Source organism: Somniosus microcephalus, unplaced genomic scaffold, assembly GCF_052327205.1.
Source record: "Somniosus microcephalus isolate GS21.2 unplaced genomic scaffold, FLI_Smic_1.0 scaffold267, whole genome shotgun sequence".
NCBI classification, from domain to species: Eukaryota; Metazoa; Chordata; class Chondrichthyes; order Squaliformes; family Somniosidae; genus Somniosus; species Somniosus microcephalus.
In genome coordinates, this window is record NW_028225454.1 from 173,085 (window position 1) to 193,747 (window position 20,663).

General features: G+C 46.7%; 1 long non-coding RNA gene across 1 annotated transcript; it reads left to right on the top strand.

Moving 5' to 3' along the window:
• Window positions 1-7,102: 7,102 nt before the first annotated feature.
• LOC147081956 (uncharacterized) lies at window positions 7,103-19,586 on the top strand. Its single transcript, XR_015076347.1, has 2 exons — window positions 7,103-9,658; window positions 17,511-19,586. It is a non-coding gene; the product is annotated as an uncharacterized LOC147081956 (long non-coding RNA).
• Window positions 19,587-20,663: the final 1,077 nt, after the last annotated feature.

Here is a 20,663-nt window from a genome sequence, read left to right on the forward strand (position 1 = left end):
GCCATAAAAATGGAGGCCATCAGTCAGTTTAGCCATAACGGACAGAGAGGTTCTGTAGCGTTCACGCGGCTGCAGATGCTGACCAAGCAGGTGGCACAAATCAGTAACAATGTCCCTCCAGATTCGGAGCCTTCACAAACACTGCTCCTCCGACATGTCAACGCTTGTCACCTGCTGCCTAAAGACCCTCGCAGCATCCCGTCGGATTGGCCGACCTCCATTGCCCCTCCTCATTCTGGCCAATCCCGGCCCTCTCTCCCGCCGTCTCTCTGCCCCTTCACAGTGTTGGGTGATGAGGCCGTCACCCTCCAAACATGCTCCCATTCCAATGCCAGTTGGTCAAAAGGCTTTTAGGTGTAGTGCTGCAAGTGCTTCAGACAGGGTTGAAGGTCCCAAGTACTGTAAAGCTAAATTCCCAGAACTCCGCTCCACATTAGCTCGCCAACTCTCTCGAGCAGCGATCGCAATGAGCAGGCCAACTGGCAGAAGATTCTGCACTAGAGCTGTCCCCTTTAAATAGCGCTGCCCTACTCCGAGAAGGGCCTGTTAGCCCTCCCTCGAACTGTTACTAATAGCGCTGGGCGCTAAGGCTCCGGTCGCCACCCAATATGCGCTCAGGCGCTCCTAAAATGCATTGCACACTGAAATGACGTCATGAGCTGCTTGCGCTCGCGGGCGCGCGCAAACACTTAGCGCAGGCGCTAAATGTATAGTCAATATCCGAGTTGGCGCTATCTTCATAGTGCTTGCCCCAACATAGGGCTTTGCCCCAATTCTAGGTCTCTTTAGGCGTTCAACGCCAGCGCTACCAACCCAATTTCTAGGCCTTAGTGTCCACTACAGCACTCTTTTGCTTAGTGCAACACTCTTTTACTTAAATACAGCACCTTTAATACAGTATACTCTTACTTAAATACAGTACTTTTAACTAGTGCAGCACTTTACTTCTCACAGTACACTTAGTGTCCACTACAGCACTCTTTTGCTTAGTGCAACACTGTTACTTAACAGGGGAGGAGAAAATGGACACAACGAGGGAAAATTGACTAAAATCACAATTTAACAAAAATCCCCCTTAATTCCCACCTGTAACTACCTATCTAAGTTGCCTTGTGATGGGCCAGAAAAGCTATGCTCACCAGTGAAATGCCTGCTCCGTGCCCCTGCGGTCTTAGGTTCTTCACCACCCTGAAATGGAGATATCCCAGTGTTTAAAAGTAACTGCTGGTATTCCACTCCCTTGGGCAGGCTCCTGAGTTGTAGATAGGGCACGGAGGCGAGGCTGCAGAGAGAGAGAGAGAGATGGCTTCCTGAGAAGCTATCTTATACCCCATTTGGAGCCGAAATCTTCCCGCCCAAATCCAGATGTATCTGGGCTATACAAAAGGGAATTGATCTGTCCCATTCGTTGTGATGGGTTTTGGATGAATTACCCATTTCCCTTGTGATGGGTTTTTGAATGTATCCCCATTCATTGTGATGGGTTGAATAAAGCTGTTTCCGTTTGAAGAATTGAAGAAAATATGTCTATTTCCTTAATTGCTGAGTAAGCAGCCCTTGGAGGTTAGTGTAAACAATCTGATTGTCCTGTGGTCACGCCCAACCGCAATTGATTGGCAGTCTCAAGTGCTTAATCTCTTAAGTCAATATTGTAAAGCGTTCGTGTAAACAAAGTTCCTTTGTTCATGCGGACAGTCTCAAGCACTTAATCTTTTGAGTCAATATTGTAGCAGTTTCTCAAACCACATTTGATTGATGGTTTAAATACCTTATTACTTCAGGGGCTGGGTTTTTTAAAAATCCTTTGTCAGCCATCTTTGATTTTCCTTTTCACAGCACACAGGCTGTGTTGTGTCTTCTGCCACGAGGTCGGACAGCCATCTTTGATTTTCCTTTTTCACAGACACACACAGGCTGCCTTTTCTTCTGCCACGAGGTCTGACGGCCATTTTTGATCCCTGGATTTTTAAAGGTGTATTCTACCCAGGAATTCTTTAATCAAAAATAAATCTTCGGAGCTGTAGAAAATTTTGAAATTATTGCAAAATCCTACAACATCGGCCTCGGTTCTGACACCCCTTGTATTTCCTCGGTGTCGCGCACTCTCTGTACTGCCAAGCTTAACCCCGGTAGGGCTACAGGTGGTGGTTGGACGTCCCTTTCTGCCACTCTATCCCCCTCTACTCCCCCTTGCTTCTGCACATCTCCCTTAAGAGCGCTTGTGCTTATCAGGCATACCATCCCCTTAGCATTAGATAGGGCCTGGGTTAAACCTTTTATCTTGGCCTCACAGGGCCCGTGATACTCCACCCCGAAGACTTTGCTACTGGCTACTTTATAGGCTGCCTGCACATCCCGTATCCTCTCCTCCTGTTCTCTTATTACTTTTGTTAGGCGGGCATTTTCACCCCGCAGCGCTAGCTCATTCCCCTTTGCCTCTGTTACTTGGCATTGGAAATAGTCCTGCTTATTCCTGTGGGTCTCTTCTAGCTGTAATCTGATATGCTTTTGTTTAGTTAATTCCTCAAACATTTTCTCCCCTGCCATAGCCCTTACGGCTGAGTGCTCTTCGGATTCCCGGAGCTCTGCTATCAATTTCTTGACCTTCCTATCCAGCAACTGGATCTGTCTTTGGTAGCAGACCAACCAAATAGCCTTCTCTATTGGCCTTTTATTGTCCTTGCTCTCGGTCCACTTAGCAGCTGCGTCCACTGGACGCTCAGCCCGTAACAGGCTTACGACCCACTTTTTGGTAATATTTACTTTCTTAAATACATATTCGGAGATTCTTTCCTCCATTTTTGTTCTTTCCACCAGAACCGAGTCTACAGCCTCACACCCTTTGTACCAAGCTCCTGCCTGACTCGCCATTATGTAGTGGGTGGTGGGTTTGTCGGCCTTTTAAATTGACTTTGACGATTTGAATCGTCCCACTCCCTGGTTCTGGGGCTTGGAATTTTTTAGGGGATGTGTTAGATGTAGGCAGACAACTGTTTGGTACAAGAACAAATATTTTATTTAGAAATCGCACACCACACGAATTAACTAAACAAAAACGTATACGCAATGGGTACAGAAGTTATGCTGTGAGAGAAAAAAAATAAAACCACCTCCCACCACTACACTAACTAAGTTAGGCTCTGAAATTACAGGGACTATGCTCACCAAAGGATTTCTCCACAGTTTAGACCAGTTGCACACTGCTTTCTCTCTCCTCAATCTTGTGGACTCCTTGGCTGGTTGCGGTGTCTTCGGTATTAGCACTGGTCAACGTTTGATGGTAAACAAGTTTTTCTTAGAGTCAGCACTGGATGATGGTTGATCTTTCAGTGACACTGAGCTTCTTGTTAGGTTTTCTTGTTGTGTTGCTGTAACCTCGTGTGGCAGGTTAGATGTTTCAAAGCCAGAGTCAAGGTGCCCAGACTCCAAGTGCCTTTCCAGCGTGTTCTCGGGTACATTTCTTCTGCTCCGGTGTGCTGCTGCTGCTGCCCACCAGCACTCTCTCTCTTCAGCCCGTCTGTTGAGGTCACTTTAGCTACTAGCAAGTCCCCAGTTATACCTGAGAGGCTGCTTAAACTTTTGCCCCAAAACTCAGGTGCACAATTGATTTTAGATGATTCCCTTTTGTGCAATTTTGGCAGGCTGATCAACTCTGATGTGATCCCTTTGTGAGAATTTTGGTGGGCTGATTGAGCATTAGCATGATACAAGATTCCCAAAGGTGTTGATGGGGTTTTTGAATGGTGCTGTTAGAATGTAATCAGGTCTTGATACTGTCCATTGTGTGTTTTGCTGATGCCAGGGTTTTCTGTGTAGCCGTTTTAAGAACTATTAAAATATGTATGTATCTGGGTCCCTGGTAAGTAGGCTTTTGTTAGACTGCTAATGTCTCCCTGGCGGCCTGCCTCCGAGGTGGGTTAGCAGCCCTATAAGGATCTCATTTCCCTGTGCAGACCCAGCACACAATTTAAAATGTCCAAACTCAATCCAATAGGCCCTAGTTTAGTCCAAAGGCGCCTAATAGTGAGATATTTCTGCCCACATTTCTCCTCCAAAAGGTCCAACACAGTCTCTTTTTAAATTCCAGACACATATCCATTGAGTAGGGGATCCCAGAATTTTGTGAATCCTACAGAACCCTGGATGTCAAGGGATATACGAGAATGGATGAGGAAATAAGGGAGGCTTTTGGCAGATAAAAAGGATTAAAAACAGTGGAAGCCCGAGAGGAGTATAGAAAGGGTACTTAAAAAAGAAATTAGGAGAGCAAAGAGGGGGCATGAAAAAACACTGCCGGGCAAAATAAAGGAAAATCCTAAGGTGTTTTATAAGTATATTAAGGGCAAGAGGATAACCAGGGAAAGAGTAGGGCCTATTAGGGACCAAAGTGGCAAACTGTGTGTAGAGCCAGAAGATGTAGGTGAGGTTTTAAATGAATATTTTGCATCTGTGTTCCCTATGGAGAAGGACGATGTCAGCATAGAAATCAGGCAGGGGGATTGTGATATACTTGAACAAATTAGTATTGAGAGGGAGGAGGTACTAGCGGCTTTAACGCGCTTAAAAGTGGATAAATCCCCAGGCCCAGACGAGATGTATCCCAGGCTGCTGTGTGAGGCAAGGGAGGAGATTGCAGGGGTTCTGACACAAATTTTCAGAACCACTCTGTCCGCAGGGGCGGTGCCAGAGGACTGGAGAACAGCTAACGTAGTACCATTATTCCAGAAGGGTAGTAGGGATAAACCAGGGAATTACAGGCCAGTGAGCCTAACATCAGTGGCAGGGAAATTATTGGAAAAATTCTGAGGGACAGAATTAATCTCCACTTGGAGAGGCAAGGATTAATCAAGGATAGTCAGGATGGCTTTGTCAGGGGGAGATCATGTCTGACCAATTTGATTGAATTTTTCGAGGGGGTGACTAGGTGTGTGGATGAGGGTAGTGCAGTTGATATGGTCTACATGGACTTCAGTAAGGCTTTTGATAAAGACTCGCATGGGAGACTGGTCAAGAAGGTAAGAGCCCATGGGATCCAGGGCAACTTGGCATATTCGATCCAAAATTGGCTTAGTGACAGGAGGCAGAGGGTGATGTTCGAAGGTTGTTTTTGTGACTGCAAGCCCGTGTCCAGTGGTGTACCGCAGAGATCGGTGCTAGGTTTGTAGTGTACATTAATGATATATATATGAATGTGGGAGGTATGATCAGTAAGTTCGCAGATGACACGAAAATTAGTGGAGTGTTAAATAGCGAGGAGGGAAGCCTCAGGCCACAGGACGATATAGATGGGTTGGTGAGATGGGCAGAACAGTGGCAAATGGAATTTAACTCTGAAAAGTGTGAGGTGATGCATTTTGGGAGGACTAACAAGGCAAGGAATACACAATGAATGGTAGGACCCTAGGAAGTACAGAGGATCAGAGGGACCTTGGTGTGCATGTACATAGATCCCTGAAGGCAGCAGGACTGGTAGATAAGGTGGTTAAAAAGGCATATGGGATACTTGCCTTCATTAGCTGAGGCATAGAATATAAGAGAGTTGGGATAATGGGTTTGTTCTCCAATTGGCAGGATGTGATTAGTGGTGCCCTCAGAGATCTGTCCTGGGGCCTCAGCTTTTCACTGTGTTTATCAATGACTTAGATGAAGGAATGGAGAGTTGTATATCCAGGTTTGCTGCTGACGCTAAGTTAGGTGGCACAGTAAATAATGCAGATAGGATTAGACAGTTCCAAAGACACATTGACAGATTAAGCGAGTAGGAAAAACTGCAGCAGATGGACTTCAGTGTGGGGAAATGTGAGCTCATCCACTTTGGAGCTAAGAAAGATCAGGATATTTTCTCAATGGTGACAAGCTAGAAACTGTGGAGGAGCAAAGAGATTTAGGGGACCATGTACAGAAATCACTAAATCTAGTGGACAGGTACAGTAAATAATGAAAGAGGCTAATGGATTGATTGCGTTGATCTCAATGGGGCTGGAATACAAAGGGTAGGCGTTATGTTACAGTTGTATAAAGCTCTGGTTAAACCACATCTGGAGTAGTGTGTTCAGTTCTGGGCACCGCACCTCAGAAAGGATATATTGGTCTTGCAGCGGGTGCAGCGTTGATTCATTAGAATGATTCCTGGGCTAAAAGGGTTAAATTATGAAGACAGGTTACGTACACTAGGCTTGTATTGCCCTGGATATAGAAGATTAAGGGGTGACCTAATTGAGGTGTTTAAGATGATTAAAGGATTTGATAGGGTAGACAGAGATAAACTATTTCCTCTGGTGGGGGAGTCCAGAACAAGGGGGCATCAGCTTGAAATTAGAGCTAGGCCATTCAGGGGTGATGTCAGAAAGCACTTCTTCACACAAAGGTTGGTGGAAATCTGGAACTCTCTCCCCCAATAAGATGTTGAGGCTAGGCCAAATAAAAATTTCAAAACTGAGATTGATAGATTTTTGTTTGGCAAGGGTATTAAGGGTTACAGAACCAAGGTGGGTGGATGGAGTTGAGATACAGATCAGCCATGACCTAATTGAATGACGGAACATGTTCCTATGTTCCTACCTATGTTCCTATTAAGGGGCAATCGTGGATTTCTGCTGGCACTTATGTGCCAAATGTTCATTTTTTGTTGCTTCCAAGACCATTACGGGATTCCAATGGGTTTCCCCCTAACTGAGGGATGCCAGACAGTCAGGCTGCAATGCAGGTGTTCTGTGCCCACTTGCACTGTCCTGCACCCCTGTTCTGCTATTATGACTTTGCCAGCATTGCTACATTGATTATATATGAGCTAAAAATGTAAGTTAGATACACATAAGATGGGCTTTGATGATTCTGTTCTCTTACAGCAACACACTGAAGGATTGCTTGAAAGCAAAACTTGGCCAGCTTCAATGCCAATTCACGTGGGGCCCACAGAAAGACAGTATTGACTTGGACGACATGAAGTATAGATTACAAGATTTAATACAGGCTGATGTGAAATATCAGGCCATGCCTTACAATGAACATAAGAACATAAGAAGTAGGAGCAGGAGTAGGCCATACGGCTCCTCGGGCCTGCTCCGCCATTCAATAGGATCATGGCTGATCCGAACCTAGACTCACGTCCACTTCCCTGCCCGCTCCCCGTAACCCCTAATTCCCTTATCAGCTAGGAAACTGTCCATCTCCGTTTTAAATTTATTTAATGTCGCAGCTTCCACAGCTCTCTGAGGTAGCAAATTCCATAGATTTACCACCCTCTGAGTGAAGAAGTTTCTCCTCATCTCAGATTTTGAAGGGGCAGCCCCTTACTCTAAGATTATGCCCACTAGTTCTAGTCTCACCCATCAGTGGAAACATCCTCCCCGCATCCACCCGATCAAGCCCCCTCACAATCTTATATGTTTCGATAAGATCGCCTCTCATTCTTCTGAATTCCAATGAGTAGAGGCCCAACCTACTCAACCTTTCCTCATAAGTCAACTCCCTCATCTCCGGAATCAACCGAGTGAACCTTCTCTGAACTGCCTCGAGAGCAAATATATATTTTCTTAAATATGGAAACCAAAACTGTACGCAGTATTCCAGGTGTGGCCTCACCAGTACCCTATATAACTGAAGCAAGACTTCCCTGCTTTTATACTCCATCCCCCTTGCAATAAAAGCCAAGATTCCATTGGCCTTCCTGATCACCTGCTGTACCTGCATACTAACCTTCTGTGTTTCATGCACCAGGACCCCCAGATCACTTTGTACTGTAGCACTTTGCAGTTTCTCTCCATTTAGATAATAACTTGCTCTTTGATTTTTTCTGCCAAAGTGCATAACCTCACACTTTCCAACATTATATTGCATCTGCCAAATCTCTGCCCACTCACTTAGCCTGTCTATGTCCTTTTGCAGGTTTTTTATGTCCTCCTCACTCACTGCTTTCCCTCCCATCTTTGTATCGTCGGCAAACTTGGATACGTTGCACTTGGTCCCATCCTCCAAATCGTTAATATAGGTTTTAAAGAGTTGGGGTCCCAGCACTGACCCCTGCGGAACACCACTAGTTACTGATTGCCAACCCGAGAATGAACCATTTATCCCAACTCTCTGTTTTCTGTTAGATAGCCAATCTTCCACCCATGCCAGTATATTACCCCCAATCCCGTGATTTTTTTTATCTTGTGCTTTTGTAAACTTTCTGCAAGGCAACTGTGAAGAGGCAATTCAAAACTTAAAGGAAGCTGAAAAGATTCTGAGGGAGAATCACGAACATGAATTTGAAAGAAGGAGCTTCATCACCTATGGAAACTATGCCTGGGTATATTATCACATGGGACAAGTGACAGAGGCCTAGTCCTACCTCGACAAGCTGGAGATGATCTGTAAATGATTTATTAATGGCTCTCGGTATACAGCACTGATACCTGAAGTATGCGGAGAGAAGGGTTGGTCAGTGTTGAGTTCTGCTAGTCAATACTATGAAGAGGCATAGGAATGTTTTGATAAACATGGAGGAAGATCCTGATAACACTGAATGGAATGCTGGTTATGCAACTGCTCTGTTTCGTCTGTGATGTATCCGTGTATAATAAGACACAGACTGCAGGAGAACGGTACAACAGGTGTTTACTCAACGTGGCTCACATTGGAACTGATCTGTACAGATTACTACTCAGTGCTATAGACAGGTGTGGTCACTGCCGGTACTGCAGTATACATGAGCTGTAAAAGATAGTTCCCCCCTTAAAGGTATATACATTACAATTCCTCCCCTTTTAGATTACCAGTACCATAACACTCATTTAACAATTAAATATCAAACTAATTACAATTAACACTGTTGGAGGAAATTTTGGTACTAAAGGACTTTGCAAAGCTCGTCGGGATACTTGACATTTGTTACAGGCTAAAACTGGACCTTGAGCTACCCTGGGATGAGTAGTGCCAGCTGCATCCTGTTTTGTACTTCGGTTATTTTGCAAGGACAGACAGTCTGCTATTGTTTTATTTGCTGCTTATCATATCTCACGGTGAAAGGTCCGAAGAAGTCTTAGTTCTGCTGAGCATTGTTTTTCTGCTGAGCCTTGTTTAAAATATTTTACTGCTACACTGTCATGAGGCATTTCTGTGATTAATCCGCTTAACCTTTCATTTGTGTATAAAGGTAAATGCATTTAGAGTGTTAAACGAGAAGCTTGGCGGTTGCACAGGGGTGCATAGCACTTCTCCCAGAGCGCTCTGCAAATAAAAGTGTACTCTCACATTTCAATTATACCACAGTCATCTGAGTCTTATTACTCTATTAAGCTGAGGTTGGGTATACGTCGACCTTGTATATCACTTGGTCCGTTCAGGCTCCAACTCAGCGGTAACAAATTGGTGCTGCGAGCAGGGTCACTGAGTGCTCAAACACCCTGATCAAGTGCTAACATGCTCGAGTGATCCAAAGAACAAAGTAAGTGGGCCATTGGAATGTAAGAAAACACTATGTGGTTCTAGACATTTGAACGTCTGCATTTATTAAGTTTTTGTCTCAGGAATACTTAGGTGAAGGCTTAGGTTGAGCTTGGGAATTTCGGCAAAGGAGTCCGGACAGACTTTGCCACGAGCACGTGACGACACCCATCGCTGAAGGTAAAACGGGGGTTTCGGAGACCGTGATTTAGGGAGCAACTGATGTCGGGTAAGAACCTTAAGAGGGGGCCTCCGGGCTCCCTCATTTACAGTTACATGACAGATAGATGTTCGTTAATTGAGAAAATGCAGAGGGACGGATGGGATGTATCACAGACATTAGAAGCACAAAGAAAGTGGCTAGATAAGCAAAAGAAAGAAAGGACCAAGAAGGTAGGGGTACTCTTGGTCCATCAACTGACTGGATTAATAGAACAGGTTGAGAAAGTGCAACAATTAATCAAAGCTAAAAATCAGGAAAATGCAGAACTAAAAAAGAAGATAGAAATTTTGGAAAGCATTAATAAAGAACAAGAAAGGACATTAGCGTACCAAGGGGGATGGTCCAGACAATGGAATAATGAACCACTTCCCCCGTACGTCCCTCTAGGACCAAGTGCCCCTGGGATAGAGGAAAGGAACCTTAAAAAATGCTGGAATTTCAGTTTGTGTGAAAGTGTGTGTTAAAGTGTGACTGTTTTTCTGACTATGAATGTTTAAGAAGTTATAGTATTTTTGTTTGAAAAGTCTGTCTTTAAAAGAAAGATTCTGTTATGTATGTTTTAGCTCCACCCACTTCTCTGTGTTAAAAGTGCTTAAAAATGTTTGTCTTGTCTTGGATTTTGGAAGTTTTAAGAATGTGCGAATAAGATTGTGCCCCAAGAGAAAAAATCTTTGAACTACAATTTAAATTAAGCTGGTGTGTAAAAACTGAGAAGAACAACAAAAAGTTTGTTTAACAAAAGATTAAGTTTCAGCCTAAGATTTAACCTTGGAGTCGTGGTTGCTATGGTGAAATCTTCCAAAGCAGTTTGATTTGTTTAAATGTGAAAAACTAATTTTTCTCCAGTTATATTCAATGTTTTTACAGTGTTTTGGAAAGACATCTGAAGAAAGGACAATAAGAAAATTAATATGACGTAATTTACTGTTTTCTGCAAGAGTGTGCTATTTTGTTTTATTTGTCTGTTCATAGTTTTACAAAAGATGGGCTTCTGCCTTAAAGTTACAGTTGCCAATGTGCTTGGAAGAAAAAATTAATTTGAATGTTTACAAGATCTGGAATAAATTGGAGTTGTGAGGTTAATTAACCTATTAAGACCAGACTTTCATTGTGGCCACGGTGAAATTCTGGTTGGTGTGAATTTGTGTAGACCGAATTGAATAATACTTAGCTTGTGAATTTTGCTCAAATCCCGTCTTTGTCCATATTACCTCCGTGTTCATGTTTAGTTAAAGTGTGAAAACACAACTGTCTTTCGATAGGGAAAGTTCTTTTTGATTTACGTGAATTGACGCAGTTGCGTGCATTTGATAATGTGTTGCTCCACCTTCTTAGAATCCTGCAAAGGAGTTAACCCAACTTTAGTATGAAGTTTAAAGATATTTGGACGTTAAATAATTTAAGTTTCTTAATTTTAAGTTAATATTTCCCCAGTGACAGAAGGAATTTATGATTTGATAACTTAACCTTGGGCTCTAAGCAGAGTCACAATGGAGTCTCTTCTTTCTTTTTGTTATATGGAAGTTACCTTGTAAACTAATTGCAGCACTTCTGTCACTAATGTTAAAACACTGTGTAAGCTACCTAGCCTGAGAATTACTTGTTTCTGAAATTGGAAATGGAGGATAAATTGATAGAAATGAAATTGAACATTGATAAAACCTGCTGGTACAATAATACTGCTGTTTGGATTTTGGGATAATTTTGAAATGACGAAATGGACTCAGGCAATATATATATTGGGTTACTTTTGGGAAAATAAAATATCCTCTAAAATAATGATAAATAAAAAGTGTTAATAACTTGGATCAAGTGAGAACGTTTGAGCTATGTTTTCTATCTTAAATATTGTACTGGACAGTAAAGTTTCTCCAGGACTCATGAATGAGATATGAATGATAATTAAAGGAAAGTGATTGAGAGTGTAAGATGTAGTTAAGAATAATAAAAAACCTGCCGAGTGTGTGCTCATTCATCTTCAGTGTACTGTCCCTTTAAAAGCCTGTGCTTCCCTCTTCGAGGTCACAGGCTGCGCGCTTTCTCTCTCTCTCTCTCTCTCTCGCGATCATGACTGCAGCTAGAAGTTGTGATTGAAGTTGCATGGTTCGTGTGTGTGTCAACTAATGTGCAATGAATTATGAAATGAGAATGTACCCGATGGCTGAGAAATCGGCTAAAGACGCGAAAGTAGCTGTGGATAAAGTAGAGCAGGATATGTTAATTACGAAACAAGCTTTTGAACAATTGCCATACGATGAAGCATCAGAGTATGATGAAATTATCACTCAAACGTTGGTGAGATTGGGGGAATTATTGGTTTCAGCTCAGTCTCGGCAACAGCGGTGGATTGTTAAATAGATACAAAATTCATTTTGAACCATTTGTCAAGGGAAGGGTATGTTGTATCAAAAGCAAAGATTCAATTTTGCAAAAAGTGTGTGATATACCTATCAATTCCTCCAATAAAAGGCGAAGAGTTACGAAGGTGACTAAAGGTTTTTATTGACTAAATAACAGAGCCCACTCTCGTGGGTGATCCGATCCAAGCAGGAGGAATACCAGCCAGTCGCTCACCTTTATACCTGGCCTGGTGGGTGGAGCCAAGGCGGAGTCGGCAGTGGTCATCCCAGGTATAGCAGTGTGGCAAGAGGCGACCTCGTACCGTGATACAATAGTGGTCAGTGATACAGTTATAACGAACAGTGGTGAACAGTGCTAACTACTAACAGTGATACGATAGTGAACGTGGTTTACCACATTCACCCCTTGTTTAGAATTAAGTCCGGCGGGGTGAAGTGTACTACCAATTCTGGTAGGTCAGTCTGTCCGGAGGCTTCGTAAGCCTCTCCGATCGCCGCAGCGGTGGTGTTGCCTTATCCGGTGCTGGTGCCTTATCCGGTGTTGATGCTGGTGTTTGCGTGGTCGGCGAGGGCTCGTGGGGTTCCGGCATGCCGTCTACCTGGACTGAGGTTGGGGGGGGTGGTGGCGGTGTTTCCGGATCGGCTGAGGGTGCGAGGTCTCGTAGGGAGACAGTGTCCTCCCGCCCGTCTGGGTACGCCACGTAGGCGTACTGGGGGTTGGCGTGCAGGAGGTTCACCCTCTCGACCAGGGGGTCCGTTTTATGGATCCTCACGTGTTTCCGCAGCCAGACCGGCCCCGGGGCGGTCAGCCAGGTTGGTAGAGTGGTTCCCGTAGTCGACTTCCTGGGGAAAACGAACATTCGTTCATGGGGGGTGGTGTTAGTGGCCGTGCAAAGTAATGACCGGATGGAGTGCAGCGCTGTCGGGAGGACTTCTTGCCAGCGGGAGGTTGGGAGGCCCTTAGACTTTAAGGCTAAGAGGACGGCCTTCCATACCGTCGCGTTCTCTCTTTCCACCTGACCATTACCTCTGGGGTTGTAGCTGGTGGTCCTGCTTGCTGCAATACCTCTCTCTAGGAGGAATTGCCGGAGTTCCTCGCTCATGAAGGAGGAGCCCCGGTCGCTGTGTATATAGTTCGGGAACCCGAACAAGGCGAAGAGGGCATTCAGGCACTTAATGACCGTGCTACTGGTCATGTCGGGGCAGGGGAAGGCAAAGGGGAAACGGGAGTACTCATCAACGATGTTGAGGAAGTACACATTACGGTCAGAGGATGGGAGGGGCCCCTTAAAGTCGATGCTCAGGCGCTCGAAGGGGCGGGTGGCCTTGATCAGGCTTGCTCGGTCCGGCCTATAGAAGTGCGGTTTGCACTCCGCACAGGTCTGGCAGTTCCTGGTCATGGTCCTGACCTCCTCGATGGAGTAGGTCAGGTTGCGGGCCTTAATGAAATGGTAGAGTCTGGTGACTCTGGGGTGGCAGAGCTGGTCGTGGAGGGTCTGAAGCCTATCGATATGCGCGCTGGCGCATGTCATTCGTGAAAGGGCATCAGGGGATTCGTTCAGCTTGCCTGGCCGGTACAAGATCTCATAATCGTAGGTGGAGAGCTCGATTCTCCATCTCAAAATCTTGTCATTCTTGATTTTGCCCTTCAGCTTGTTATTAAACATGAAAGCCACCGAACGCTGGTCGGTGAGGAGGGTAAATCGTTTGCCTGCCAGGTAGTGCCTCCAGCGCCGTACTGCCTCCACGATCGCCTGGGCCTCTTTCTCGACCGACGAATGTCGGATCTCGGGGCCCTGTAGGGTCCTTGAGAAGAAGGCCACTGGCCTCCCCTCCTGGTTTAGGGTGGCGGCTAAGGCGAAGTCGGATGCGTCGCTCTCCACCTGAAAGGGGATGGACTCGTCCACTGCGTGCATCGTGGCCTTGGCTATGTCTCCCTTAATGAGGGAGAAGGCCGCGCACGCCTCCTCCGTGAGGGGGAAGGAAGTGGCTTTCAGGAGGGGTCTGGCTTTGTCCGCGTAATTGGGTACCCATTGGGCATAGTAGGCGAAAAGCCCCAGGGTTCCCCTAAGTGCTTTAGGGCAGTGGGGGAGGGGTAGCTCCATGAGGGGGCGCATTCTTTCTGGGTCGGGGCCGATGATTCCGTTCTCCACTACGCAGCCGAGGATGGCAAGGCGCGTGGTGTTAAACACGCATTTCTCCTTATTGTAGGTGAGGTTCAGCCGTTGGGCCGTACGGAGGAATTTCTCCAGATTCGCGTCATGTTCCTGCCGGTCGCGGCCGCAGATAGTGACGTTATCTAGGTAGGGGAATGTAGCCTGCAGTTCGTTCTGGTCAACCATCTGGTCCATCTCCCTTTGGAAGACCGAGACCCCATTAGTGACACCGAAGGGGACCCTAAGGAAGTGGTATAGGCGCCCATTCGCCTCGAAGGCGGTATACTGGCGGTCCTCAGGGTGGATAGGGAGTTGGTGGTAGGCCGACTTCAGGTCGATGGTCGAGAATACTTTATACTGTGCAATCTGATTGACCATGTCAGATATGCGGGGGAGGGGGTATGCGTCCAGCTGGGTATATCTGTTTATGGTCTGGCTGTAGTCGATGACCAGGCGGTTTTTATCGCCGGTCTTTACGACTATGACCTGGGCACGCCAGGGGCTGCTGCTCCCCTCGATAATGCCCTCTTTCAGGAGGCGCCGCACCTCAGAGCTAATGAAGGCTCTGTCCCCGGCACTATACCGCCTGCTCTTGGTAGCGACGGGTTTGCAGTCAGGGGTAAGGTTAGCAAACAGAGAGGGTGGCGGGACCTTGAGGGTGGAGAGGCTGCAGGTGTTACGCGGTGGGCGGTTTAACGTTTGCTGGTTGTTGACTGTGAGTGGGGGGAGGGGTCCACCGTATGCTAGGGTTACGCTTTGGAGGTGGGATTGGAAGTCCAGCCCTAGTAGGACGGCAGCGCAGAGATGGGGGAGGATGAGGAGTTTAAAGTTTTTATACTCCGTGCCCTTAACCGACAGGGTCACGACACAGTAGCCGCTGATGTCCGTGGCGTGGGACCTCGATGCCATCGAGATTCGGCTGCGCGTTGGTAGGACAGAGAGGGAGTAGTGGCTCACCGTGTCTGGGTGGATGAAGCTCTCCGTGCTTCCGCTGTCGAACAGGCAGGTCGTGGCGTGGCCGTTCACTTTGATGTCCATCATTGACTTGGACAGATGGTGCGGGCGGGCTTGGTCCAGGGTGACGGAAGCTAGTGTGTAGCTGAGCGAGTCGTTGTCATCTGCGGGCGAGGCGGTCGGGCGTGGTGAGTAAAATGGCGTCTCCCACGAGGTAGGGCCCCATGAGGCACTATTGGGGTCGGTTGCCTTAATCAAAGATGGCCGCCCCCATGACTCATGTGTGGGGATGCTGGCCTCAGTTGCCCTAAACAAAGATGGCCACCCCCATGACTCATGTGTGGGGATGTTGGCCTCAGTTGCCCTAAACGAAGATGGCCGCCCCCATAGTTCGCATGCGGCACTGCTGGCCTCTGAGGATCCGCTCCTGCAGGCCTTGGAGAAGTGGCCTTTCTTCAGGCAGGTTTTACATATGGAGTTCTTGGCTGGGCAGCGCGACCTCGGGTGCTTCTCCTGGCCACAAAAAAAACAGCCGGCGGCCCGATCGCGGATGCCCGATGTCGGGGCCGGTGCCGGGGGTGGCGGGGCCGGTCGGGTCCGGGACGCCGACGCAGAGGTAGGTCCCGGGGGCGGCGCTGGGAAGGGTGCTGTGGTAGGGGTCGGGCCTGAGTCCCAGGGTCGCGAGCAGTACCTGGTGAATGCTTCCTGATCTTGGTGGGCCACTTCCAGGGAGATAGCGAGGGCTTCAGCTTTTTCCATGCTGAGGTCTTTAGCTTCCAGCAGTCTTTGCCGTGAGTACTCGGACCGTAGGCCTTTCAGGAATGCGTCGCGGATATTATCTTCAGTATTTTCGGCTGCCGACACCGATTTAAAGTCACAGTTCCTGGCGAGTGCATATAGCGCCTGTGAGAATTCGGCTACTGATTCTCCTGGCTGTTGCGGCCGTGATCTTAGGAGGTGCCTAGCGTACATGTAGTTTACCGGGGTCCGGTACTTCTGTTTCAGCAGGTTGATGGCGGTCTCGTAGGTAGTCATGTCCTCGATGAGAGTGTATACTCTCGGGCTCAGTTGTGCCTGCAGGACACTTAGTTTGGATGCCTGAGGGACGCTGGATTCTCTCAGGTATGATTCGAAGCAGACCAGCCAGTGTTTAAAGTCTGCGGCTGAGTTTGCTGCTCGTGGGTTCAGGTCCAGGTACGGCGGTCTGAGGGCTCGCAGCCAAGCTGGCTGGTGTGGCTGTGCTCCTGGGAGCTGCGCTGGTGGCTCCTCCGCCGGTTGTGACTCGTTGTCGGACATCATTAAATTTAGTCAATAAAATTGATATACCTATCAATTCCTCCAATAAAAGGCGAAGAGTTACGAAGGTGACTAAAGGTTTTTATTGACTAAATAACAGAGCCCACTCTCGTGGGTGATCCGATCCAAGCAGGAGGAATACCAGCCAGTCGCTCACCTTTATACCTGGCCTGGTGGGTGGAGCCAAGGCGGAGTCGGCAGTGGTCATCCCAGGTATAGCAGTGTGGCAAGAGGCGACCTCGTACCGTGATACAATAGTGGTCAGTGATACAGTTATAACGAACAGTGGTGAACAGTGCTAACTACTAACAGTGATACGATAGTGAACGTGGTTTACCACAGTGTGTCACGTATTAAGGGCACATTCTGACACCAGATGAAAAAGTCCTGCTCTCAGAAAGGATCCAAACAATATCCCAACATCCGGAACCTACCACTAAAAGAGGAATACGAGCATTTTTAGGATTAATAAATTTCTGCAGGACAGATGGATACCAGAAATCACTAAACTCCGAGCCACCAGAAACCGGACAACCGGTTTGACCCCTTATGAACTAATGACAGGACGAGCGATGCAATTACCTGAAGGCATCATAACAGGTGGGGCCGACGTAGGCCCATTAAAAGATAAATTAAGACGATACGTTTTGGAATTAGGCACTCAGTTAAAAGAGATGCGCAAAGAAGTCCGAGACCACCAAAGAGAGCGAGATGAGGAGTTACGGCTCAATATGCTCCCCGAGGTACCCCCAGCGGGAACAAAGGTCATGGTAAAGATGTTGCCTGCAAAACCAGGTTTCGCTCCAAAATGGAGCGGGCCGTATGAAGTTATAATTAGCGGAGACACCTGTGCCTGTCTGGACATAAGAGGGAAGGGGGTTTGGAAACATTGGACTCAACTGAAGGTTTACGAGAAAAGGGCGGGCTCAGTCGAGCCCAAACCATCAATACAGGAAGAAAATCCCGGGGATGGTAATACCAGTAGAGAACCTCAGCAAAGGGAAGATGAGTCTAGTGGGATACAATGAACAAAAGGAGGGTGTGTGTGTGTAGCAAATTACTAATGACACATCCTTTGTACTTGTCTTACAGATCAATAACGGCTGATTAATGTATGATTCTTTGATCTGTGTGCCTGTGTGGGCATTTGTTTTGTGGCTTATTGCATCATTTGTGCTTATGTGCTTTTACTTAAACGTGTTAATACAAGAGTGTTATCGGGAGGGCCAAAGAAAGATTAAAATAACACCAGAACAACAGTATTTAATAAAAGATGAGGAGGGAGACCGTAATATGTTTAGTTGCGATAATATGCATTGTTACGGTAGCCGGGGGGAAGACCGCTACGTAAGCGGGAATTACATGTAAATACTTATATATATATACTTATATATATATGTCATATGAGTATGCTAAGGAAAAGGGACAGTCCAGCTGTTGGGTCTGTAGTCACATAGTAAAGGAGGAATTCCGTTGAGAGCCATCCCGTTCAATGCCTCAGAGATGGCGGAATGGGTCATGCGCCAGAACGTCAGCGGCGACTATAAAGATTCATACAACCAGGAGGGTGACAGAGACAAATGGAAGTCGGCAGGTTATGACCTAACCATTTTCCAGGGGTGGTACCAGCCTAATTATAATCGGAATAGGCAGCCTCCATTCTTAATCATTACTAATACTTCAGGGGCTGGTAGGCCGGAGGGGCCAATATGTTTAACGAAGAATGTGTCCGGAGGCACAGAAGTAGGACGCAGTAACTGTTTCCAAGAAATTAATATAACAAAATGCAACCTCACCGAAGGCTGTGGCCAAGGTTTCTTCCAATTAAATCATATCGGAACCCCCAATAAAACAACTGGGGGACCATGGGAAGGGGAGGAAATCAGATGGAGGTGGAGGATTCGTAAGTCACTGGGCGACAATCTAACCGCATATAATAGGACCTATTTTATATGTGGTCACAGAGCCTACCCGTGGCTCCCCCGGTCTTGGACTGGATCTTGTGATTTGGGATATGTGCTACCATATGTTTACCATCTGTCCTCCCTAACTGACCACCGTCACTATCGAGCCAAACGCGACATTACAGAAACCGAACGGTTTTTCGCCATTTTATTCCCTCCTTATGGGACAGGCAGAGCCATAAAAGAAATCCAGCTTGTCGCGTCATTGTTAGAAAAGGTAGCTAATGACACCGAGGAGGCACTGGCATGAATAAGTGATGAGATGACGGCGATACGAACGGTTGCCTTACAGAACCGGATGGCATTAGACTACCTGTTAGCGGAGCAGGGGGGGTACATGTGCCTTGATAGGGCAGGAATGTTGTACCTATATCCCAGATAGCCCCGAGAATATCACAAACTTAGTAGCCCACATGAGGGATGAAGTGAAGAAACTCCATACCAATCCCGGGCAGGGATGGTTGGACTGGCTAGGACTAACGGGATGGGGCCCCTGGATAATGCATGTGCTGGTCATTATTGTCGTGATATGTGTTGCAATATGCTGTCTGTTAACCATCTTAAAAACTTGTTGCAAAATGGCAATGACACAGTTAATGCCAGTCAGTATGATAGACGAGCTATTGCCTGAAGAACAGCAAACGGAGGACAAAACTAATCCGGCCGACTCCCCCTTAAGTCAGTGGTTGTAAGATCGACACTGTGAAGAAAGAAAATTGGTGGTCGCCTGGAGCAAGAGGATCGTGCTCCAGGACCAAAAGGAGGGTTTGTTGGAGGAAATGTCGGTACTAAAGGACTTTGCAAAGCTCGTCGGGATACTTGACATTCGTTCCAGGCTAAAACTGGACCTTGAGCTACCCTGGGATGAGTAGTGCCAGCTGCATCCTGCTTTGTACTTCGGTTATCTTGCAAGGACAGACAGTCTGCTATTATTTTATTTTCTGCTTATCATATCTCACGGTGAAAGGTCCGAAGAAGTCTTAGTTCTGCTGAGCATTGTTTTTCTGCTGAACCTTGTTTAAAATATTTTACTGCTACACTGTCATGAGGCATTCCTGTGATTAATCCGCTTAACCTTTCATTTGTGTATAAAGGTAAACGCATTTAGAGTGTTAAACGAGAAGCTTGGCGGTTGCACAGGGGTGCATAGCACTTCTCCCAGAGCGCTCTGCAAATAAAAGTGTACCCTCACATTTCAATTATACCACAGTCGTCTGAGTCTTATTACTCTATTAAGCTGAGGTTGGGTATACGTCGACCTTGTATATCACTTGGTCAGTTCAGGCTCCAACTCAGCGGTAACAACACTTTTAACATGCAACATTAGCTGAAAATAGTCTATTTATATATTCAGTCTTTGGGGAGGCTTCCTGGTCATTTCTGGATAGCGCCTTTCCCGAGTGTCTTGCTCTTGGTGCGGAGGCGATTCTGGTCCCCTGTCATTGGTTGGTTCATCAGCTTCCGATGCTACTGTTTCTGGGGTAGATGCGACCTGTACGTTGGGTTCATCACCAGGTACATATGGGCGAGGCATGGGGTTGACTTGTTCCTGTGACTCTAGGATCTGGTCAGCATGGAGTCTCACGATGCTCTCCCCAACGTCCACTGTGTACATTAGTGGGCCCTGCCATGTGCATATCGTTCCTGGCTACAATTTTTCTGTTCAGTAGTCGCGGGCCAAGACTGGTTGCCCTACATTGAAGCTCCTTGTTGGCTTCTCATGGATGTGCTGGAATTGCTTACCCTCAACATCTCTTTGTACGTTTGGTCTGAGCAAATCCAGGTGAGATCTTAACCTTCGGTTAAAGAACATCATGGCTGGGACCTGGTTGGTGACTGCATGTGTCGCATTCTGGTAGGCAAACAGGAAATTGTCCACCTTGTGCTGCAGCGGAATGTTGTCATTGTACATAGCCTTTATTGCCTTCTTAAAGGTCTGAACAAACCTCTCAGCCAATCCATTTGTGGCTGGATGATACGGGGCGGATGTGTAATGCCTTACCCCATTCTTTTTCAAGAACCTCCGGAACTCTTCGGACACAAACTGTGGTCCGTTGTCGGGGCCAATCTGTTCTGGCAAGCCATTCCTGGCAAAAATGGTCCGTAGGACTGCAATAGTTTTCTCCGTGGTGGTGGAGGACATTTTGATGACCTCAGGCCATTTCGAGTGCGCATCCACGGCTATTAAAAACATTGAGTCCATGAATGGACCAGCAAAATCAATATGCACCCATTGCCATGGAGATGAGGGCCACTCCCATGGGTGTAGAGGGGCCTGTGG